General features: G+C 42.7%; 1 protein-coding gene across 3 annotated transcripts in view; it reads left to right on the top strand.

Moving 5' to 3' along the window:
* LOC137320893 (multiple C2 and transmembrane domain-containing protein 1-like) overlaps positions 1-25,584 on the top strand; it is a 603,286-nt gene that overhangs the window by 11,460 nt on the left and 566,242 nt on the right. The window lies entirely within an intron of this gene.

Raw genomic sequence — 25,584 nt, 5'->3', positions numbered from 1 at the left:
GAAACCTACTCCACTTGACCCACTTCATTCCCCAGAACGTGATCCAGTACTGCTTCCTTCCTTGCTGAGCTGGAAATGCACTGATCAAGAAAGTTCACTTGTATACATTTCAGGAATTCCTCCCTTCTTTGCCCTTTACACTGTTACTGTCCCAGTCTATATTGGGATAATTGAAGTCCCCCATTATCACTACCTAGTTCTTGCATTGTTCTGTAATTTGCCTGCAAATTTGCTCCTCTATCTCCTTCCCACTATTTGGTGGCCTATAGTATACACCCAGTAGCTCCTGTATTGTTCCTTAATTCTAACCAAATGGATTCTGTCTTTGACCCCCTCAATTACATCAGTCTTTTCCGGTGCTATAGTAGTTTCTTTGATCAATTCTGCCAGGCCCACTCTTTTCTTTCCTTCCCTATTTTTCCTGAACACCTTATAGCCAGGAATATTAAGTACCCATTCCTCCCCTCTTTGAGCCAGATCTCTGTTATTGACACTATAATCATAGTCCCATGTGACGACTTGAGCCTGCAGCTCACCAAATTTATTTACCATGCATTAACGCACATGCACTCCAAACTCATCTTAGACCGCCTCGCATTTCTTCCCACCCCCCCCCCCCCCACCGTCTAAAACATCTTATTTCGGAACTATTCTTTATTCTAGTTCTATTTGTCCCTCCCAGTCCTCTGTGCACCTAGCTTCTCTTCTATAATGTTTCATTCTGGTGCCCACCCCCCTGCCATATTAGTTTAAACCCTCCCCCACAGCACTAGTTAACCTTCCCGCGAGGACATTGGTCCCAGATCTGTTAAGGTGCAACCCGTCCATCTTGAACAGATCCCTCATGCCCCAGGAATCTGAAGCCCTCCCTCCAGCCAGGCATTAACCTGTCTTAACCTACTATTCCTATACTCACTAATGCGTGGCACTTGGAGTAATCCAGAGATTACTACCTTTTTTGAGGTCCTGCTTTTTAACTTCCTCCCTAGCTCCTGGAATTCTGACTCCAGGACCTGAACCCTCTTCCTATGTCATTGGTTCCCACGTGGACCATGACTTTTGTCTGTTCCCCTCCGGCCCAACCCCTCCCCACCCCTCAAAATGTTCTGCACCCTCAATGATTACCTTTACCCTGGCACCAGGGATTTAACACACCATGCGGGACTCTCGTCGGTGGTTGCAGTAACGCCTGTCTATCCCCCTGACTGTCGAATCCCCTATAACAACTGCATTTCTTGTGCCCCCTGTGCAACTGAGTCTTCCATGTTGCCATGGATTTGCTCCTGACTGTACTTCTCCAAGGTGTCAACACCCCCATTGATATTCAACCCTATATACAGGTTTGTGAGTGCCACACTCCCAGGGGACTCCTGCACTTCCTTTCTGTTCCTCCTAGTCTGTTTGGTGGTCACCCACTACCTCTTCGCCTGAACTCTCTGTAGCTGCGGGGTGACCACCTCCTGAAACATGCTTTCCACAAAACTCAGCTTCCCGTATGCACTGTAGTGACGCTCAGAAACTTTGAGCTCGAGCAGTTGGCAGCACTTACTGCAAACATAGTTTTCCAGGACACACAAAGTGTTCTGGAGTTCCCACATGGCACAGGATGTGCATGCGACAGGCCCCAGCTGTCCTGCCATGCTAGCTAACAGTTATTTAAACTATTTGTTTAGCTTTGAGGCAATTTACTGTTTAGCTAACACTACAAACACTAACCAACCACTAAAGACATCCACCACTAAGAACAATAACCACTAAAAAAAACTAATCAATAAACTAAATACTTATTGACTTACCCTCGTTGCGCCTTCGTGTCCTCTGACGTCACCTTTTGACTTTTGCTTGATTTTTTGATTCTGCTCTCATGCCGCTCGTTCAGTTTCACAACTTTGTTTATACTCACCGTTGTCTCCCGTTCCATTCTATGAAGTACAGTCACTGATGTTATGTAGGCAAATACAGCAACCAATTTGCACACAGCAAGGTCTCATAAACAGCAATAAGATGAATGGCCCGTTAATCTGTTTTGGTGGTGTTGGTTGAGGGATGAACATTGGCTACGACACCAGGGCAATTCCCTGCTCATCTTCAAAAAAGCACCAAGAACTTTTATTTCTATCTACACCTGCAGACAGAGCATCAGGTTAATATCTTGTCCAAAAGGCAACACTTACGACAGTGTAACACTCCTTCCGTACGACACTGAAATGTCAGCCTAGATTAAAGGCTCATGTCTCTGGAGTGGGTCTTGAACCCACAGCGTTCTGATTGAGGTGAGAGTTATACATAGAATTACATAGAAATTACAACAGAAAAACAGACTGTTCAGCGCAACCAGTCTGTGTTGATGTTTATCCTCCACATGAGCAGTAGTGCTAATTACATGGGGCTGATTCTGCAAACCACACATTTGGAATGCATAGGTGCATTTGCTGAGTACTGGTGCAGAATCTTTCCTAACAAGTCTCACCAATTAGAAGTAATTGCCACTATTTTTCACCTTAAATTTATTGACTGAAGTTATTAATTATGGATAACAATTTTCCAGATATCTGATGGATTGTTTGGGATGTCCATGGGATATGTTCAATAGTGTCATTGCAAAAAAGATTTTGATGGAAAACTGAATTTTAATTTTTAATGGTTTACAGCCTCCAATGAGGATCAAGGGAAACAACCCTTATCCTATAGTATTCCTTTCCCAATAGGTCAATGGCATGAAATTTTAACAGTATTACTTAAGGGAAAGAAACAACCCAGCAAACTCTAACCTGCCCAGATACAGAAGGCCTTTGCCACAATGAAATAGAACATTTCCTGGTGTTTATAGGCACTGAACTAATAGGTTTAAAATTAGCAAACTGCAAGTAAGGTTAGAAATAAGTTTTTCCTAAAAATGGTGGATATTTGGAACAGTCTCCCAGCAAAAGCAGTAGATGCTGACTTGATTAATTCCTTAAAAGAGGAGTTTAATAAACTCAACTTCATTGCTGTTCCTTTGACTAAGAACTGCATGTAACAATGCAGATTCACCTCTCTGGTTCACAGTGTAGACTCACAGAAACTGAGTGAACTTTAAGCCTCCAAGTTTATTTAAAAGGTTTATTTTTTAAAAAAACAATGGTCTCTACTAAATATGGAAAGTTGGTGTTTCTAAGGCCACATTTGGAACATTGTTTGCAGTTTAAGGTACTTTGCCTTTATAAGGACATCGATGCATTGAGAGGGTTCAGAGAAGAGTAACAAGGATGGTTGAGGTATTTACGTTATGAGGAGCAATTCACAGAGCTGAATTTGTTTTAATTGGAGAAAAGAAATTTGAGGGGACATGATATAGGTGTTTAAAATGCTGAGAGATGCAGATAGCGATGAATTAAGTAGGCCATTTAATATAGTTTATAGGCACTGAACTAATAGGTTTAAAATTAGCAAACCGCAAGTAAGGTTAGAAATAAGTTTTTCCTAAAAATGGTGGATATTTGGAACAGTCTCCCAGCAAAAGCAGTAGATGCTGACTTGATTAATTCCTTAAAAGAGGAGTTTAATAAACATCTGGTTTGGAACAGAACTGCAGCTAGGTATGAACAGAGGTGATCAAGTACTCCATGGTATACAATGATTCCCATGCTGCTGGGAAAAGGGGAATGTTTGGAGAACAGCAGCACGGGTTGGAATGTGGATATGTGAAAATGGATGAATATTCTGGAGGTTTACTTGATAGTCTTTGAGGATGAATTGTATTGATGATAATCTATGGCAGTCTTCATATAGGAGCTTTTTATGATGACCATCCCATTAACATTCATATAAAACAAATCACTGTAAAGATCTTCTCTGATTCAGATACTGCTGCCTTCTTGGATATGGAAAAAAGGAACTTAGTTTACAGCATTAATTTTCGCGAAGTAGATATTCCTGATGACAGTCCCCCTTTTAAAGGTTATTATCTGCAGTATTATCTATGCACCTGGCAGAGTGCATGGCTCACTGACAGTTTGAATACAAGTAGAGTCAAAACTATTTGCATGCAGATGAGATGTATGCAAATCCTTTTTTCCCTATGTACAGTTTTATGCGTGGTCTTATTCCTTTTGCAGTGTATATTCTATGTACAAAACAACATGTTCCTGGGGAGAACACATTCTCATGGAGTGTCTGAAGCACGAGTAATTCTAATTTTTAATAATGTTTTAGGTCAATTGTAAGGGAGTTGACATGAGCATGGATTCAACACCTTGCCGGCAACTTGTTCCATAGTTGATGTAGCTTCTGAAGAATATTATCAATAAGTTCTTGTAAAGTACAGGTTCAGTGTAAAAAATTCGCTCCATCAATTGGGTATTGTACCACATGCAATACAAAGTACACCGTGGAACATTTACAATCAATGAATGTAGGTAGATAAAGGAAATATTGACAGACTGTGTACCAAAGATATGTCAGCACAAGATATAAGGTTCAAAATACTTCAAATCTAAAATACTGACTCACTCCCTTGATAGTTTAGTGGGTAAATCCACTGTTTTGTATGGCACTAAACCATGCAGAATAAGAAGATTCCAGGATCAATCCCTGGCCTATGTTAAGTTAGCCAGGATAGCGGTAGGATTTACAATTGGACATAATGTTCTCCCCCAGGCTAGGAAGGGGAAAAAGCAGGGGATATTTCTAGTAAATATCCAGTGACAAGTTGGCCATTCCTTTAAATTGCAGGCTTTTAAGTGTGTGTCTTGTTGTCAGGTGAGAACAGGATTATGTTTGTTTGTGATGTAACCTTTAGTTGCATAGCATACCAACATTGATGAAAAATGGCCAATTGGGTGAAGTACCTAAGGACTGCTGGCACTCAGATATACCACAACATGAGCCAGCACAGGAGAGGAGGGGGAGTGAAATTCACACTAATTTTCTCCCCTCCCCCTCTCTCCTGAAGGCTCCTGACTCCCTGTTGGGGTACAACTCCACAAATACTGACCTTGCACCACACATGTACTTCTGGCATGGGCCATTGGATAGCAATCAGGAGCAGGAACCCTGGTTTTCCTCATTAGCTTGGTCAATTGTAGCACCCTTATTAATGCTATAACTGAGATCAGTTTGGCTAAGTTCTAAAAAGACTGACTAATGGATAGTTAAATGAGCACTACGTTACTGAGAAGTTTTTGGCAAACTTTTTTTTAATCATAATTACATCAAGAATGATGCGTTTTGCGACACCATATGTATTTTTAAAAAGAAATTATTTTCTTAAGCATGGTGCTGCTTTAACATTCAGCAGACTGGCAAGAGGATGCTGTCAGTCTTAAAATATGGCACAGCTACTATTTATTGCACTGTTGTGCTGAAATGATAGCCCAGAATACAATCAAGAAATATACACAAGACTGAGGACTGCAATGTCTGCCAATGGGCAATTTTGATCAGATGAACTCTGTGATCTGTGTAAAGCAATGGGAAATCAAATGATTATTCAGTCAGCAATGTTTAGTATTTGCATGGATAAATGCTAATGGAGTTAATTTTTGAGGACAAATGTTTTATTTGTAGGTATTGGGACCAACCTCAGTCACGTGACACAGGTACCACTTATTTTCCTTTGGGAATATTTACTTCCAGTGCTAATCTAGATAGGATTTTGGCATGCTTATTATAAAAACGTTATAATAACAATTATATGGTTATTATAATTACTCCAGTACTATATTAATATATGGAGACTTTTGAAATTCTTATGGAATTAATCAAAAATATCTAGCTTGGCAGCTAGTTTTCTACAGTTGAGATTTTGTTCAAACTGTCCATTACTTACAAAGCAATGAAATCTGCATTTAACAGTTCTTCAATAATGGGCTTTTTTTTTGTTATCTGCTGGTGCAGTACGGGTTTACCTTAGAGGGAAAGTGATAGAAGTTTATTATGTTGATTTGTTGGAGGTTTTAACTATAAAAACTTAAGAAATAGAGGCAGGAGTAGGCCATATGGCCCTTCAATCCAGCTTCGCTGATCTTCTACCTCAACTCCACAAAGTAATGGGCAGGGGAATGTCTATAGATGTTATTTATATGGACTTCCAGAATGCATTTGATAAAGTCCCTCATGAGACTGTTAGCTAACGTTGAAGCTCCAGGAATTGAGAGCAAATTATTGAACTGGTTAGGAAATTGGCTGAGCAGCAGGAGACAGAGAGTAGGGACAATGGACAGGTACTCAGATTGACAGGATATGACTAGTGGTGCTCCACAGGGATCTGTGTTGGGGCCTCAACTATTCACTGTATTTATTAACGACTTAGATGACAGGATAAGGGGCCACATATCCAAGTTTGCTGATGACACAGATAGGCAGCATTGTAAGCAGTGTAGATGGAAGCATAAAATTACAAAGATATATTAATAGATTAAGTCAGTGGGCAAACTGTGGCAATTGGATTTCAATGTAGGCAAGTGTGAGGTCATCCACTTTGGACCTAAAAAGTTAGACCAGAGTACTTTCTATATGGTGAAAAGCTCAAAACAGTGGAGATCCAAAGAGACTTAGGTGTCCATGTACATAGATCATTAAAATGTCATGGACAGGTACAGAAAATAATCAAAAAAGGCTGGCCTTTATATCTAGAGGACTAGAATACAAGGGGGAAGAAGTTATGCTACAGCTATACAAAGCCCTGGTTAGACCACACCTGGAGTACCGTGTTCAGTTCTGGGCACCGTACCGTAGGAAGGATATATTGGCCTTGGAGGGAGTGCAGCGTAGATTTACTAGAATGATACCTGGACTCCAAGGGTTAAATTACGAGGAGAGATTACACAAACTAGGGTTTTATTCCCTGGAATTTAGTAGATTAAGGGGTCATTTGATCGAAGTTTTCAAGATATTAAGGGGAATTGATGGGGTAGATAGAGAGAAACGATTTCTGCTGGTTGGGGTGTCTAGGACTAAGGGACATAGCATAAAAATTAGAGTCAGGAATTTCAGGTGTGAAGTTAGGAAACACTTCTAAATGCAAAGGGTGGTAGGAGTTTGGAACTCTCTTCGGTAAATGGCAGTTGATGCTAGCTCAATTGTTAATTTTAAATCTGAGATTGATAGATTTTTATTAACCAAAGGTATTAAGGGATATGGAGTTAGGTCACAGATCAGCCATGATCTCATTGAATGGTAGAACAGGCTCGAGGGACTAAATGTCCTATCTTCCTGTGTTCCTAGGTACCCACTCTATCCCCATATCCCTTGATTCCCTTAGGGTCCAAAAATCAATCTATCTATCTCAGCCTTGAACGACTGAGCATCTGCAGCCCTCTGGGGTAGGGAATTCCAGAAATTCACAACCCTCTGAGTGAAGAAATCTTTCCTCATCTCAGTCTTAAATGGCCGACCCCTTATCCTGAGACTATGACCCCTAATTCTAGACTCTCCCACCAAGCGAAACAGCCTATCAGCATCTACCCTGTCAAGCCCTCTCAGAATTTTATACATTTCAATGAGATCACCTCTTATTCTTCTAAATTCTAGAGAATATAGGCCCATTCTACTCAACCTCCTCAAAGGACAACTTGCTCATCTAAGGAATTAATCTAGTGAATCTTCGTTGCACCGCCTCTAAGGCAAGTATATCCTTTCTTAGGTAAGGAGACCAAAACTGTGTACGGTACTCCAGGTGTGGTCTCACCAAGGCCCTACATAATTGCAGCAAGACTTCCTTATTCTTAGCCTTTATTGCAAGGGGGTGGAGTATAACATACCATTTGCTTTCCTAATTGCTTGCTGTACCTGCATGTTAACTTTCTGTGATTTGTGTACAAGGATACCCAAATCCCTCTGAATACCAATATTTACTAGTCTCAGCTTTTAAAAAATATTCTGCTTTTCTATTCTTCCTACCAATGTGGATAATTTCACATTTCCCCACATTATACTCTATCTGTCACCTTCTTTCCCAAATCTCTTAACCTGTCTATATCCCTTTGTAGCCTCTTTGCGTCCTCCTCACAGCTTACTTTCCCACCTAGCTTTGTATCGTCAGCAAACTTGGATACATTACACTCTGTCCCCTCATCTAAGTCATTGGTATAGATTGTAAATAGCTGAGGCCCAAGCACTGATCCTTGCGGCACCCCACTAGTTACAGCCTGCCAACCTGAGAATGACCCATTTATTCCTACTGTCTGTTTTCTGTTTGTCAACCAATCCTCAATCCATGCTAATATATTACCCCCAATCCCATGAGCCCCAATCTTGTATAACAACCCCTTGTGTGGCACCTTATTGAATGCCTTTTGAAAATCCAAATAGACTACATCCACTGGTTTCCCCCTTATCTGCCCTGCTAGTCACACCCTCAAAAAACTCTAATAGATTTGTCAAACACAATTTCCCTTTTATAAAACCGTGTTGACTCTGCCTAATCATATTATAAATATTTAAGTGCTTTGTTACCGCATCCACGATAATAAATTCTAGCATTTTCCCTACTCCTGGTGTCAGGCTAACTGGCCTATAGTTGCCTCCTTTCTTGAACATTTGCTACCTTCCAATCCATGGGATTGTTCTAGAATCTTGGGAATTCTGGAAGATCAAAATCAATGCATCCACTATCTCTGCAGCCACACCTTTTAAGCCCCTAGGATGTAGGCCATCCCCCAATGGAAAAATTGCAGAAACTTGAAAGGAATATACTGGCTTAACTTTCCAGATTAAGTAAACAGGATTTTCCACCATTCTAGTTCTACAGTGATTTTCTAGACACCCCCCAGCAACATATCCTCTGAAAATATTGATATGAGACAGTTTCAATGTGAAACATCTATCTATTTTTATGAGAGCATCTGTAACACTTTGTTTAAAAAAAACAGCAAATCACAACTGAACATTCTTAAAAAAAAAATGCCAGAAGAGAAAGATGCTCAGTCATTACAGGTTATTTGCTGTTGGTATGAGACTTTATTGATTGACCTGGAGATGGATATTTACAGACATCTAGCAATGTGCAAACTAACCTTTAATTGACTTCAGACTTATGGGAACATAGGAAGAGGAGTAGCCCACTCAGCCCCTCGAACCTGCTCCAACTTTCAAACAGATCGTGACTGATCTGTACCTCAACTCTATTTATCCACCTTTGATCCATATCCGTTGATACCTTTATCTAACAAAAATCTATCAATCTCCAATCTTGAAATTTTCAATTGACCCATCATCCACAGCCTTCTGGGGGAGTGAGTTCCAAATTTTCAATACCCTTTGTGTGAAAAGATGCTTCCTGATTTCACTCTTAAATGGCCCAGCTCTAATTTCCCCACCAGAGGAAATTGCTATCAAATCCCTTTATCATTTTAAACATCTCAATTAGTTCACCCCTCAACCTTCTAAACTCTAGAAAATACACAGCAGTGCTGAGAGTTCTTTGAATCCCTCCATGACTACTGCATTGATTGTGTTCCAAACGTCTTCCATCTGGGACTGTGGACCCGAATGCCTTAATATCATCAGAGGGAACATTCCTGAGAGATGTTCCAATTGTGCCCACAACTTGTGTCTGAGGTCTCCCCTGCAGATGTCAGTAATTCTCTATGCTGCTCAATGGCAGTTTGCAGAGTAGACTACTCTTGCCACATGGCACTGCCCAATTAGGTAGAGATTTCACAACTTTACGCAGACCAGCTTGTGTTATTTTGTACAATGAAGCGATTTGATCGCCAGTTCATGTTTGTGAAGTATCTTTCATTTTTTTTGGTGGCCTCATGAAGTTGGTATCATGAGCTGACTCAGCAGAGCCTCTGGCCGTGCTGAATCCCTACAAAAGGCCCAAAGATAAAAATCTGAAAAGATAATTGATCTCAGAGGCTCCAATTACCTTTTATAATTGCTGGACAAATGTTCCCTGCTGGATATAAAGGAAAACCTTTGGCGGAATTAGAGTATGGGGCTTCCCCTTGGAGTGGTTGAGTGACCATCTGAGATTCGGGTAGCATCCAGATTCTGGTTGCCTGCCCTAATTATTGTAATGACTGTCCCTATGATTTAGTTCAGGGTCATTGTGAGGCTGTTGAAATTTTTCAGGATTTCCAGACTGTTGTATTTTAAAAACCCAATATGCAATCTACATTACTTAGAGTGTCAGATGAATCTTTCCCTTTCCTAACACATGCATATCAGAAAATCGAGTTGGATTCTACCATTCATGCCTTTAGATATCTTAAATTAGCTTGCCGTTGGACTGTCCCACATTGCGCAGCCCATATCAATCACAACAGCTTCACAGTGCAGCACTAAGTAAAGTGTAATTAACTCTTACTTGCCAGAGTCATAAGAAATGGAGTTGGACACAGAAGTGCATTAACTAACAATATTTTATTGAACAACATCTGTGATAACATAATTAATGCCATCGTGTTGGTTGACTAACCAACTATAACTAGAGTGTGTCAGAAATATATATAGTACAAGGAGCTTTGCAAAAGCACAGAGGTTGGGAAAGACAGAGTGAACCTCTAATGGAGTGAAGTGTTAAGAGTGAGGACTTTCAAGTGGGAATTTGGTGAGTGTTGGAATTTGAGTATGGGAAAGGGGGTGCTAAGTGATTTAAACCAAAGCACAATAGACTAAGACTGAGCGGAGCATAAAGGGAGCCACACGAGGAATCAAAACAAGGCAGGAGGAGCACTAAGGGTAAGTCAGTAAGTATTTAGTTCATTGGTTACTGTTTTAGTGGCAGATAAACAGCAAAGTGCCTTAAAGCTAAACAAAGTTTAAATAACTGTTAGCTAACATGGCAGGACAGCTGGGACCAGTCGCATGTACGTCCTGTGCCACATGGTAACTCCAGAGCACTTTGTTCTGGAGAACCATATGTGCAGGAAGTGCTGCCAACTGCTAGAGCTCAAGCTCAGGGTTTCTCAGCTTGAGGGGCGGCTGGCATCACTACAGTGCATACAGGAAGCTGAGAGTTTTGTGGATAGCACATTTCAGGAGGTGGTCACTCCTCAGCTACAAGGAGTTCAGGTGGAGGGGGAGTGGGTGACCACCAGACAGAGTAGGAGGAACAGGCAGGCAGTGCAGGAGTCCCCTGGGAGTGTGGCACACTCAAACCGGTATTCAGTGTTGAATACCAATGAGGGTGTTGACACCTTGGAGTGCAGTCAGGAGTAAATCCACAGCACCGTGGGAGATTCAGCTGCACAGAGGGGCAAAAGGAATGCAGTTGGGGATTCGATAGTCAGTGGGATAGACAGGTGTTTCTGCAACCATCGACGTGAGTCCCACGTGGTGTGTTGCTTCCCTGGTGCCAGGGTAAAGGACATCACTGAGAGGGTGCAGAACATTTTGAGAGGGGAAGCGGAACAGCCAGAAGTCATCGTCCATATGGGAACCAATGACGTAGGAAGGAAAAAGCTTGAGGTCCTGCAGTCAGAGTTTCAGGAGCTAGGGAGGAAGCTTAAAAAGCAGGACCTCAAAGGTAGTAATCTCTGGATTACTCCCTGACTCATGCATTAGCGAGTATGGGTATAGTAGGATAAGACAGGTTAATGTGTGGCTGGAGGAATGGTGCAGGAGGGAGGTCTTCAGATTCCTTGGGCATTGGGACCAGTTCTGGGGCAGGAGGGACCTGTTCAAGATGCACGGGTTGCACCTCAACAGAGCTGAGGAGGTTACCTGGTGCTGTGGGGGAAGGTTCAAAGTAATTTGGCAGGGGGATGGGCACCAGGATGAAACATTAGAGAGGAGAAAGAAGGTGCACAGAAGACTGGGTGGGACAAATAACACTCGAATAAAGAATAGTTCAGAAATAGGAGGGATTAGATAGGGGGCAAATGCGAGGCAGCCTGAGATTGGAGTACATATATGTAAATGCACGTAGTGTGGTAAATAAGGTTGGTGAGTTGCAGGCTCAAGTCGCCAAGCGGGACTATGATATAGTGGCAATAATGGAGACCTGACTCAAAGAGGGGGAGGATTGGATACTTAATATTCTTGGCTACAAGCTATACAAGAAAGATAGGGATGGAAAGAAAGGTGGGGGTGGCAGTATTGATCAAAGAAACTATTATAGCACTGAAAAGGGATGATGTAGTTGAGGGGTCAAGGACAGAATCTATTTTGTTAGAATCAAGGGACAATAGAGGAGCTGTTACGCTACTGGGTGTATTATATAGGCCACCAAATAGTGGGAAGGAGATAGAGGAGAACATTTGCAGGCAAATTACGGAAAGAGGCAGGAATTATAGAGTAGTGATAATGGGGGACTTCAATTATCCCAATATAGACTGGGACAGTAACAGTGTAAAGGGCAAAGAGGGGGAGGAATTCCTGAAATGTGTTCAAGAGAATTTTCTGGAACATTGTGTTTCCAGCCCAATCAGGAAGGAAACTGTGCTGGATCTAGTTCTGGGGAATGAAGTGGGGCAGGTGGAGTGTGTTTCAGTGGGGGAGCATTTAGGGAAAAGTGATCATAATAATGTTCAGAATAATTATAGAAACTGACAAGGAACAATCAAATGTGAAAATACATAACTGGAGGAGGGCAACTTTTAGTGAGTTAAAAAGGGATCTTGTCCAGGTGGATTGGAATCAAAAATTGGTAGGCAAAACTGTAATAGAAAAATGGGAGGCCTTCAAGGAGGAGTAGGTTCAGGTACAGAGTAGACATATTCCTTACAAGGGGGAAAGGAAGGGCATCCAAAGCTAGAACTCCCTAGATGACTAAAGAGATTGGGCAGGGGGACAGGAGAGCAAGGGAGGGGGCGGGGGTTGGAATTCCTGATGGGAAACCCCGAAGTATGGATTTCCCAGACATCCATATGATTTTGACGTAAGGACATTTTTTTTTACTGTTTCCCGGCCGACAGGTCAGCCTGATTGATGGGCTGGTCTTAGTTGGACGGGAGATAAAGAAGGAAGAGGATGGGAGCAGGTAAGTGTTAGATGGCAGGTGGAGGGTTGGCACAGTCTTCGGGGGGGGGGGGTCGGAGATCGTGGGGCGGGGGTGTGGTCGCTGCAGGAAGGCTTGGTGGGCTTGGGGGAAGCAATCCTGCTCCTCCAGGCTCACAAGCTGTGCTATCAAGGCACTTGTCTGCTGTTTCGGCGCTTCTCGCCTCCTCTTGTGGTGTGAAGTAGAAGGCCCGGGAATCCCGGCCCCCATGGGTTAAAAACCAAAAACCTTGTAAAATGGAGGTCCGCAGCCTCCTTGAAAGCCATCACTGACTGACCCGCCTTCTTTGATGAAGTAAAGTAACGGAGAGGGATGATGAGGGGTTGATGTTGTGTATATGGACTTTCAAAAGGCATTTTATAAAGTACCACATAGTAGACTTGTTAAAATTAAAGCCCATGAGATTAAAGGGACAGTGGCAGCATGGATACAAAATTGGCTGGAGGTCAGAAAGCAGAGAATAGTGGTGACCGGTTGCTTTTCAGACTGGAGGGAAGTAAATAGTGGTGTTCCCCAGGGGGTCAGTATTAAGACCACAGCTGCTTTTGATATTTTTAATGATCTGGACTTGGGTATAGAGGGTATAATTTCAAAGTTTGCAAATGAAACTAAACTCAAATGTAGTAAACAATGTGGAAGATAGTGACAGACTTCAGGAGGACATAGACAGACTGGTGAAATAGGCGGACACATGACAGATGAAATTTAATGCAGAGAAGTGTGAAGTGATGCATTTTGTTAGGAAGAATGAGGGGAGGCAATATAAATTAAATGGTACAATTGAAAAGGGGTGCAGGAATAGAGAGACCTGGGGGTGGACAAACACAAATCTTTGAAGGTGGTAGGACAAGTTGAGAAGGCTGTTAATAAAGCCCAGGATCCCAAATGCTTTTTAAGAGGTATAGAGTACAAAAGCAAGGAAGTTACGCTAAACCTTTATAAAATACTAGTTAGACCTCAGTTGGAGTATTGTGTTCAATTATGGGCACCACACTTTATGAAGGATGTCAAGGCCTTCGAGACAGTACAGAAGAGATTTACTAGAATGGTGCCAGGGATAAGGGACTTCAGTTATGTGGAGAGACTGGAGAAGCTGGGGGTGTTCTTCTTAGAACAAAGAAGGTTAAGGGGAGATTTGATAGAGGTGTTCAAAATCATGAAGTGTTTTGACAGAGTTAAATAAGGAGAAACTGTTTCCAGTGGCAAACGGGTCGTTAACCAGAGGACACCGATTTAAGGTGATCGGCAAAAGAGCCAGAGGCGACATGAGAATACATTTGTATACGCAGCGAGTTGTGATGATCTGAATGCACTGCCTGAAAGGGTGGTGGAAGCAGATTCCATAGTAACTTTCAAAAGGGAATTGGATAAATACTTGAAAAGAAAATACTTAGTGCTATGGGGAATGGGACTAATTGGATAGCTCTGTCAAAGGTCTGGCACAGGCACGATGGGCCGAATGGCGGCCTCCTGTGCTGTACCTACTATGCTACAAGGTTATCTAAACTATTTGAATATTTACTATTAATTTGGACTTTGTTGTTTATCATAGGCACCATTAACAGTAATTTAAGTGTATCACAATTGCTCAACATTAGTTAGATTTTACTTATCAACAGTATGACAATTACATACGGTTTTCAAAATTACAGTATGGCTTAGCAAGATGGAATTTACAGTCTGTATTTGTTGTATTATAGTTAAGTTTCCAATATCAAAGCTGTCCCTCTGTCAAAGATATACAACCTTGTCCTGTGTAGTAGGTTATCTGTTATGTGATAGGGCAATGCTGCCTTCCTCTGGGATGCTTGGCTTCACTTCTGGTGATGCCTATTTTGATTTGCCATCTGAGGTCATTCATTCCGTGGTCTTCAGTTGTCTCCTTCTCATCGTAGCTTAACTAACCTCACATGTATGTTATTTCTCTTTGTTATTATTATTTCACTCTCTGTGCCTAGAAAATCCAAGGCCATTAACTAACAGTTGGGACATTCTTGTAGTTTTACTCCTGTTCGATTAATTTTCTCACTTTTACTCAACACTGTAAAAGCTCATTACAACTTCCTTTAATCTTCTGCCCTTTTGTAAACCTTTCTCAAAACCTTCCCGAAATCTACTGGTTTGGATGGGCAAAGCACGACCTCAAATATTTTAGTTGATTGCTAATCAATCACTTAGGGGACTTGACCATTGAACTGATCATCTTGGCTGATTACCAGTCATGTAGGTGCTTTTCATTGGTATCATTTAACTAGAGAAATGTACATCAGAAACTATTATTACCAGATTTTCATTCGTTTGATGAAGGACAGAATATTAATGTGATGTCACACTCCTTCCCTCTACTTGTTTAAATCATGATGATAAAGACCTCTTTTTCTAATGTTAGGTTTGTTCAGTGTTCTTCCTAGCTCATTGACTCATCTATTCGAGGACAGTAACAGATTAATTAGTCTACAGTTTTATTCAGACCCTAGTTAAAAGTTGGTACCAGTTTTATTTGGAAACACCTAGTCATACCAGGATGTGTGAATCCTTTGTCTGTGTCTGAGGTTTAATAACATGAAAGGGTTAACTTGTTCAGTTTTGCCAGAATGCCAGCTGTGTGTCCAGGCTCTCTAATCTTCTAAAATGTGTCCAGAACGCCCCTAGTAAATGATAGTGATGTAGCTGGAGACTCCCAATCCTAATGTCTACATTCCAGGCGTGCATTATTCATTCATCACTGGTGCTGATCATGCAGGGCATTATTTGGTAGTCCTGATCTCTCTCTCAATGTATTTCTACATGACATTTTTGGGAGGGGCAGGGGCAGGGATTGACCAGTGTTGGGCTGATAGTGAGAGGGACTGATCCCGATTCTTGTTATTGTGGCGCTACCTTCTCTGTTGACGTCACTGATACTGATAAACAATTTTAAACTGTTGGGGTGTAGAAGTGCAGAGCATTTTTGATGCTTAGCACCAAGAACTAGAAGATAATTCAAACTCCACCTTTCTCCGTTCCGGATGCGAGCTGCACCAGATGGTAAGCTGCTGGGTGAGGCTGCTGCCTCTGAATACACAGGAGGGAAAAATTAGAGTCTCTCTCTAGGTCACTATCACTTGCCACCTGGTAGCTGGTCGAAGCAGAAACAGGTTGTATGTCTCTTGTCTGTAGAGGTGTAGAATTAAGGCTGGACTTAAATACAGGAGGTGGTGTGGGGGGGTGGGGGGTGGGTTGGGGAGGGAGGCGATGGTGGAGGAATGAAAGCACATGTAAGTATCCTGTGCAAAAAAATAAATTTCAGCTGGATCAGTATTGCAAAGTTGAATTTTCAGGGAGTCAGCAAAAGAAAATTCAGATATACAGTTGTAGTGACTTTACTGCACATCTGCAAGATTGTGATTTTAGCCTCAATATTATCAGTCACCTTTACTGATTACAATTAGCTTTCTAGAAACCGGTGCTGAACTGCAAGATGTCATTTTACATTTGGCACATGATGAGTTCTAGGCCTGAGGCATGCCCCTGCCATCAAGAAAAGTATCAATAGGATTAGAAGATACTGGTGCTTCTCGACAAAGACTGAAAGAAAATTCCAGAGAAGCCCTGTGAGGCACTTTATGCCTCTATTAACACAACACAATTGACAGTGGAACCAGGGTGCTGACTACCTGTTTGTCTGGGGAATAGGGATTGTGCAACAACATGTAAAAGAAAATGAATAATCCAATATTCTGCAGTTAAAAGTAAAGAAAAAGCAAATGTAAGAGCTGGCTTATCATGGGCCTTCTCCATAAGACATCTTTTGGGAATGCATAAAGTATACAGGATGCATTGCAGCAACTCTCTAAGGCTTCTTCGACAGCTCCTCCCAAATCCGCGACCTCTACCAACTAGAAGGACAAGGTCAGCAGGCACATAGGAACAACACCACCTGCACGTTCCCCTCCAAGTCACACACCATCCCGACTTGGAAATATATCATCGTGCCATCGTCGTCGCTGGGTCAAAATCCTGGCACTCCCTACCTAACAGCACTGTGGGAGAACCTTCATCACACAGACTGCAGCGGTTCAAGAAGGCGGCTCACCACCACCTTCTCAAGGGCAATGAGGGATGGGCAATAAATGCTGGCCTCGCCAGTGACTCCCACATCCCGTGAACGAATAAAAAAAAAAAGTTATATAAAGGGTAAATGATTGTTTATTGAACTGTTCCCATGTAGCATTAAATAATTTTCCTCTGCACTGTCAAGAGCTGAATGACAAAATATGGAAACATTGCACCAGGGGTGCTATTTTTCTAAATCATGAAGAAAATGTCACCCAGTGATTCACAAGTAGTTATTTATTATTTAAGTTCAATTTCCAAACTATCACATCAAAAAGTCAGCCAGGAAGAAAAGATCTATAGCAAGCCTTAAAAAAACTATTAAAATGTCCCAGCCTGATGCAGCATCTCTGAAATAATTGCATGTTTTAAATTGATTTTATTGCAAATTAATTATCAGTAATAACTCATTACAAAATGCTTGACAGACAGTACCCAGACACCATCGGGGTCTTGTTTGTGCAGGACTTTCCAGCTCCCTATCCCGCCCCATTCAATGCTAACGTTTGCTATCCAAAGGGACAGAAAAATAAAAATTCATAGGGGCCTGAAATTCTGGTTGGGGCTAAGATGGAAACTCAGCAAATGTCCAGTCGAGGAACTGGAAAATAGAGCAGAACCTGGTTCTCCTGGGATTCTACCCCATTTTGTTCAGGGCTTGCCATTTTCCGGTGTTGGGGAAAGTGTGATGATTCTTCTTCCCACCTTTCCCAATCCTTTGTATTTTTCTTAAACATATGGGGAAGGAAATTTGAAGGGTATGTATGGAGGATGTGGCTGCTCCCTGTGGGTGTTGTCTGGGTACCTCAAATATCAGTTCCCTTTAGACAAATTTCTACCTTTCTCCTCCCTCTACACCCATTCTCTTTATTCAACATCTGCACCTGAATTCCTGTCTCTGCGTACCGGCTGTTTGTTTGTCCTGTGTTTCCCTCTTTTAGGTTTTCACACTATTTCTAAGCTTCAATAAGTTTTTATTTTCCTTTTCTTAACTGTGGTTCTTCGACCTGGCTTCTGCCACACACATCATGTTATGGTCCTAAGAACCTAAAAACCTCTATCTGATTGGAACCATAGGAACCTGATGGTTCTATCTTACACTAAATTTACTAACTATGAACTTATGTGCAGATTTGCACATATTGTGCACACTACTATATATCAAGGGCAATTAGGAATGGGCAATAAATGCCAGCCTCGCCAGCGACGCCCACATCCCATGAACGAATAAAAAGAAACATTTGCTATGCTTACCAAAGATTAGATAACTATTGTGGAAATGCATAAAGGGATACTTGACCATATTAACTCTCTCTAATACACCTAACTCACGAATGTAGAAATGCATGAAGGGATACTTGACCATATTAACTCTTTATTGACTCACATAATAGGTTAGCTACAGCACACAGAGAAGCACAATTGTGTAATTACGTTTAAGCCTTGGTATGTTGATAATTAAGTTAGCTGAGCAGGTGCTTAGTACCGTCTGCTCCCCCCCCCCCCTTAGCAGATAAGGGTATTGCTGACTACAAAATTATAATGAGAATACAGTTTCTTGAAAGGCCATGTGGCCTTGAGACTGACTTCAGCCCTACTGATAACCAGGACAGAAATGTGGGGAGGATGGGAATGCTCAGGCCTACGTGCCAAAGTAATAAAGGGCTATGGACGTTCGGGAGGGCAGGCTCACTACTTGATTGACCAACTACCTGAGCCAATAAAGAATGTACGTGTACCCCCATATTCTGTGACAGGTGGGCGTTGTTACTGAGCTGTATAAACGTGAGCTGTTTCTTGAACTCAGCGAAGATGTATCCTCAACCATTGTCTTGAGGTGCTCTTCCACTTGTACAAGTAAAGTAATAAATTCTCGCTTGTTCTACTTTTGTTTGGGTGTGAATGCATTGTATAGAATAAGTAATATTAAGTTTTGACACTATCTTAATTTTTCTCACAGTTAACATAGAATTTGACTTAAGCTGTACATCTATTGCCATCACTTACAGCCTGGATAAGCTTGTTCCATAGTTATAAAAAAAATTGAACTTTGTAGTTATTTACACAAGTAGGGCTATGTTGTTTGGTATTTATTTATGGAAATTTAGTTGATTTGTTTACGTTGAATGGCAGCTATTTACTGAATGATTTTCATTGCTGAAGTACCCTGTATGTTTCTCCTTTGTTGTGCTCCTTGGGTGTTTCTGGGTGACACATATGGCTGAGGGGTCAGGCAGGTGACCTACTAGGATGCTGATTACTGTTGCCATGTAGTTTAGTGCTCAGAAATGAGGAAAAGTGCCTGGCCTCTGGCTGGCATCTACCTAAAGTGAAAATTACAGCAGCAATATCCTTCTGCTCCTAAGGAAATGTGCTGAACACAGGCTTATCATCACCAACACTATCATTCAGCTGTCAAATAAAAACAAGACAGCTTGGATGTACCCTTGTTCCAAACACAGGCATTTGATTGATGGCATCTTAATCAGGAAAAAGGATATCAAGGATGTCAAGATCACCAAAGCAATGAGAGGTGCTGAATGTTGGGCAGACCATTGGCTCATTCATGCAAAACTCAATGTTCACATTAAATCTCCTTGGATGCCCCAGGGCAAAGCACCCAAGAAATGTGAGCGCAAACAAGTTTGTTTACTCAATTAAAGAACTGTGCACAGCTATTCAAAACCATTTTATCACTGTCAGTATGGCTTCTGGTGACTTTGAAGCTGACTGGAACAGCTTCAGAGACCCAGTCCACAATGAAGCTCAGAAAACTGTCCGTAAACACCAGGGCTGGTTTGATGAAAGTGATGATGATCTAAAAAGGCTACTTGATGAGAAACACCACCTGCATTCATTATGATCAAGGACAAGTCATCAACCAAAAAAAAGCAAGCTTATGATGACATTCGTAAACCAATCCAGACTGAACTAAGCATTGTGTGACACCTGGTGGAGCAATCCTCTGCTGACCAGAATGACATGAAGAACTTCCTTAATACATTTAAAACAGTATATGACCCATAATCTAGTGGCTGTACCCCTGTTGTGAGCACTGATGAAACCACTCTTCTCGCAGACAAAAATCAGATCCTGAAAAGATGGGCTGACCATTTCCAAAACCTCCTAAATTAGCTATCCGTGATGAGGCCATCGATCAGCTGCCTCAGTGTGCCATTAATTATATCCTTGCAAAAGAACCGACTCTCAGAGACTGAAAAGGACATCCAGTTTCTCTCAAGTGGGAAGGCACCTGGTTCTGACGCAACCCCAGCTGAGATATACAAAGCTTGTGGCGACTAATTAGTCAAATGCCTCAATAAACCACTTCAATCTATGTGGCGCTCAGGAAAGAGCCCCAAAGAGTTCAAAGATGCTTCAGTTGTTCACCTCTACAAAGGAAAGGGCAATCATTTTATCTGTGATAACCATCGAGGAATCTATTTGCATCCCTGCGCAATCACTCTTCAGCATTTTGTTTGCTGCTATGCTTCAGTCACTGATTTTTCCAGTCACTGAAAGCAAACGTGCAGGTGCAGCAAGCAGTTAGGAAGGCAAATGGTATGTTGGCCTTCATTGCAAGAGGATTTGAGTATAGGAGCAAGGATGTCTTACTGCAGTTATACAAGGCCTTGGTGAGACCACACCTGGAGTATTGTGTGCAGTTTTGGTCTCCTTATCTAAGAAAGGATATACTTGCCATAGAGGGAGTGCAGCGAAGGTTCACCAGACCGATTCCTGGGATGGCAGTACTGTCGTATGAAGAGAGATTGGGTCGACTCGGCCTGTATTCACTCGAGTTTAGAAGAATGAGAGGGGATCTCATTGAAACGTATAAAATTCTGACGGCTAGGCAGACTGGATGCAGGGAGAATGTTTCCCCTGGCTGGGGGGTCCAGAATGAGGGGTCACAGTCTCATGATACGGGGTAGGACATTTAGGACTGAGATGAAGAGAAATTTCTTCACTGAGGGTGTTGAACCTGTGGAATTCTCTACCACAGAAGGCGATGGAGGCCAAGTCACTGAATATATTTAAGAAGGAGCTAGATAGATTTCTAGACAAAAAAGGCATCAAGGGGTATGGGGAGAGAGCGGAAATATGGTGTTGAGATAGAGGATCAGCCATGGTTATACTGAATGGCGGAGCAGCCTCGAAGGACCGAATGGCCTACTCCTGCTCCTAGTTTCTATGTTTCTTGTGGCTTTCAATAATTTCAAAATCTGAGTCAAGATTAGATTCTGGACAGATGGGTAGCTCTACAACCGTAAAGGACCACAAGCTAAAACTAAGATGGGCTGGAAGAACTTTTTTGTGAATTCCTATTTGCTGATTGTGCTCTTGTGCCCCACTCCCAGGATGCTATGCAAACAATCATGAACTACTTTGCAAAAGCTTGGCCTGCAATTTGGCATGACTATCAGCTTTAAAAAGACTTTTTTCCAACCAGCGCCGGGCAAAGATTACACTCCACCTATCATTATTATTGATGATCACACGCTTCAGGATATGGTCTGATTCACCTACCTGGGTAGTACCCTGTCTAGAGAGGTCCATATCGATACAGAAGCATCCTGCAGCATCACCAAATGCACACCTTCTTTCCCCACACCCCGCCTCACCCCCCCCCTCCCCCCCACCCCCACCCCCCCCCTCCCCCGATGGTGGATCCCTAGTGCGCAAACACCAAGTGTCACTGCGTGCTGAGTTTCTACCTGTCCAACACACTGGGAAGGCTGGGTCTGGCCGAGCAGGTGCAGGACGTCCTGTCCAGCTGGACCATTACTCCCCCTGCCCCACCACCACCTGTCCTAGGTGCAGAAGTTCCTGAGGAGCAACCCCTTTGACCACAAGGCCATCAGACAGTGGTCGACACGAAACGTCCTAAGAGTCCCGCAAGGAACGGAGAAGGTGGACTCGATTTGGCTTCTTCCCCGACCAGATGGTCGAAGTCATTTGGCAGAACGCCTCGTCGCCGGAACTGACCAACAGGCACCAGAATGTAGTCTGGATGGTGTGAAAAGGCCTTCCCAGTGTGGTTCTTCCAACACACACTGAACCTCAGCGCCACCGCGAGTTGCCCTCGAGGCTGTAGCAGGGAGGCCACTGTCGTCCACCTCCTGATAGGCTGCCCCTTTGTGCAGAGGGTGTGGAGAGAGCGATGCATTGGTATCTGTCCTGGTTCATCCCAAACAGTTTAGTAACACAGGACACTGTGCTCTATGGGCTGTTCGCTGGGATGCACACCGAGACAGTTATCACCTGTGGCTGGAAGACCACCAACTCAGTGAAGGAGACCCTTTGGTCTGTCCAAAACGTGCTGGTCTTCCAGCTGAAGGATCTGTCAATGACTGAGTGTTGCCGATTGGCACGCTCCCAGGTGCAAGGGTACATGCTGTGGGATGCGCTGAGGCGAGGTGCGACCTACGCAAAAGCTCCATGGGGAAGGGCCACCATGTAAGGCCACCCCACCTTGTATTGTACACCATGAGTCATAAGAAATACTGTGTTGAATTGTAATAATGAGATTGCTTTGTGTACGATCTGTGGTGTTTTGGTTTTGAATTGTACTGGTTTGGAATTGTGATATTTACAATGAACTGTGTGTATCTTTAAATTCTATCTTCTCCCAGGCCTATCTGATGTCGTCCACCACCCCCACCCTCAGATTTGTTCCATGGACCAGAATCTCTTTCTCTCTCCCTCCCCCCGATTCGCGGCTTCTTTCCCTCCCGACAAGCAGCCAGCCCGCCAATCTGGCTGCCTGGCGTGTGGGAAACCTGGATGCACAAATACTTACCTTCAATTGAGTTGTGACCGCAGATTGCGACGCACTCATTTGGCTTCCGGATTCCCCACGTGAATATCTATGGACGTGCTGCGTTCCGGCTCCGAGCTAAAATCATGCCCTTAATCTTTGGTCAGTATTAGCAAGTCTAAGTGAATCTGCTCATAAATGTTGTTCACTCACAGCGAAATAAGACAGCTTTTAGATTTGTATATGGCCTTGTCTCACCAAGTATGTAGCTATGAGGCAGAGTGAGTAAATTCCCAGAAAAATAAGACACTTGACTAATTATGAGAGCGAGTAACATCACTGAACCCTAGAAGGTATCAACATAAGAACAGGAGTAGGCCATTCAGCCCCTTGTGCCTGTTCCGCCATTCAATTAGATCATGGCCTATCTATACCGTAACACCATCTACCCGCCTTGGTTCCATAAACCCTTAATACCCTTGCCTAACAAAAATCTATCAATTTCAGTTTTGAAATTCTCAATTGACCTAGCCTCAACAGCTTTTCAGTTCCAGATTTCCACGACCATTTGTATGACATCACCCCTGAATGGCCTAGCCATTTAAGAACACCACCTGCACGTTCCTCTCCAAGTCACACATCATCCCGGCTTGGAAATATATCGTCGTTCCTTCATCGTCGCTGGGTCAAAATCCTGGAACTCCCTTCCTAACAGCACTGTGGGAGAACCTTCACCACACGGACTGCAGCAGTTCACGAAGGCGGCTCACCACCACCTTCTCGAGGGCAATTATGGATGGGCAATAAATGCCGGTCTCGCCAGCGACGCCCACATCCCATGAACGAATTTTTAAAAACGTTTTAAGCCATTTAATTTTTAAGGTTATTCCCCCTTGTTCTGGACGCTCCCACCAGAGGAAATAGTTTCTCTCTATGGCAGACCCCAAAATGATAACACTGACTTTATATAGTCTCTCGAAATTGTTCTATACTTTTATTTCAACCAATTTGGCAGGGGGGTGGGCACCAGGATATAGCATTAGAAAGGAGAACCAAGGTGCACAAAGGATTGGGAGAGACAGATAGCACTAGAGTAAGAAATAGTACAGTATTAGGTGGGATCAGACTAAGAGAGAATACAAGAAGGTCGAAGATAGGTTTACAATGCATGTGTGTGGTAAATAAGGGTGGAGAGCTGCAGGCACAAATAGCCACATGGGAATATGATGTTGTGGTGATAACAGAGACCTGGCTCTCAAAAGGGCAGGATTGGGTACTAAATATTCCTGGATACAAGGTGTTCAGGAAAGAAAGAAGGTGGGGTGGCAGTATTGATTAAGGAGAATATTGCAGTGCTGGAGAGAGGATGTCCTTGAGGGGTCGAGGACAGAATCTATTTGGTTAGAGTTAAGAAACAATAGCAGTGCTATTACACTACTGGGGGTATTCTGTAGGCCACCAACTAGTGGGAATGATATAGAGGAGCAAATTTGCAGAGAAATTAGCGAGGTGCAAGAACTATAGAGTAGTGATAATGGGGGACTTCAACTATCCTAATATAGACTGGGATAGTAATAGTGTGAAGGGCGAAGAGGGGGATGAATTTCTGAAGTGTGTTCAGGAGAACTTTCTTAACCAGTATGCTTCTGGCCCAACAAGGAAGGATGATGTGGAGATGTCGGTGATGGACTGGGGTGTACAAATGTAAGGAATCTTACAACACCAGGTTATAGTCCAACAAATAAAACTGTTGGACTCTAACCTGGTATTGTAAGATTCTCAACAAGGAAGGAGGCATTGCTGGATCTGATTCTAGGGAATGAGATGGGTCAAGTGGAGCAAGTGTCAGTGGGGGAACATTTAGGGAACAGTGATCATTGTATCATAAGGTTTAGATTAGTTATGGAAAAGCACCAGGAGCAATCTAGAGTAAAAATACTTAATTGGAGGAGGGCCAATTTCAGTGGGTTGAGAATGGATCTGACCCGGGTAAATTGGAGTCAAAGATTGGCAGGTAAAACTGTAATCGAACAATGGGCGGCCTTTAAAGAGGAGATGGTGTGGGTACAGTCTAGGTACATTCCCATGAAGGGGAAAGTTAGGGCAACCAAAGAGCTCCCTGGATGACGAAAGAGATAGAGAGTAAGATGAAACGGAAAAAGGGTGTGTGTGACAGTTGTCAGGTGGTTGATACATGTGAGAACCAGGCTAAATATAGAAAGTACAGAGAAGTGAAAAAGGAAATAAGAGGGGCAAAGTGAGAATATGAGAATAGACTGGCGGCTAACATAAAAGGGAATCCAAAAATCTTCTATAGGCATATAAATAGTAAATGGGTAGTAAGAGGAGAGGTAGGGACAATTAGGGACCAAAAAGGAGATCTACTCATGGAGGCAGAGGGCATGGCTGAGGTAATAAATGAATACTTTGCATCTGTCTTTACTGAGGAAGAAGATGCTGCCAAAATCACAGTAAAAGGGGAGGTAGTTGAGATACTGGTTGGGCTAAAAATTGATAGAGGAGGTACAGGAAAGGCTGGCTATGCTTAAAGTACACATGTCACCCGGACCGGATGGGATGCATCCTAGGTTGCTGAGGAAGTAAGGGTGGAAATTGCCATAATCTTCCAAACATCCTTAGATACGGGGATGCTACCAGAGGATTGGAGAATTGCAAATGTTACACTCTTGTTCAGAAAAGGGTGTAAGGATAAACCCAACAACTACAGGCCAGTCAGTTTAACCTTGGTGGTGGGGAAGCTTTTAGAAACAATAATCCGGGACAAAATTAACAGTCATTTGGA

The sequence above is a fragment of the Heptranchias perlo genome, chromosome 4 (assembly GCF_035084215.1).
Source record: "Heptranchias perlo isolate sHepPer1 chromosome 4, sHepPer1.hap1, whole genome shotgun sequence".
Classification (NCBI taxonomy): Eukaryota; Metazoa; Chordata; class Chondrichthyes; order Hexanchiformes; family Hexanchidae; genus Heptranchias; species Heptranchias perlo.
The sequence above is the reverse complement of the archived record's forward strand: the minus strand, read 5'-3'. Positions and strand labels throughout refer to the sequence as shown.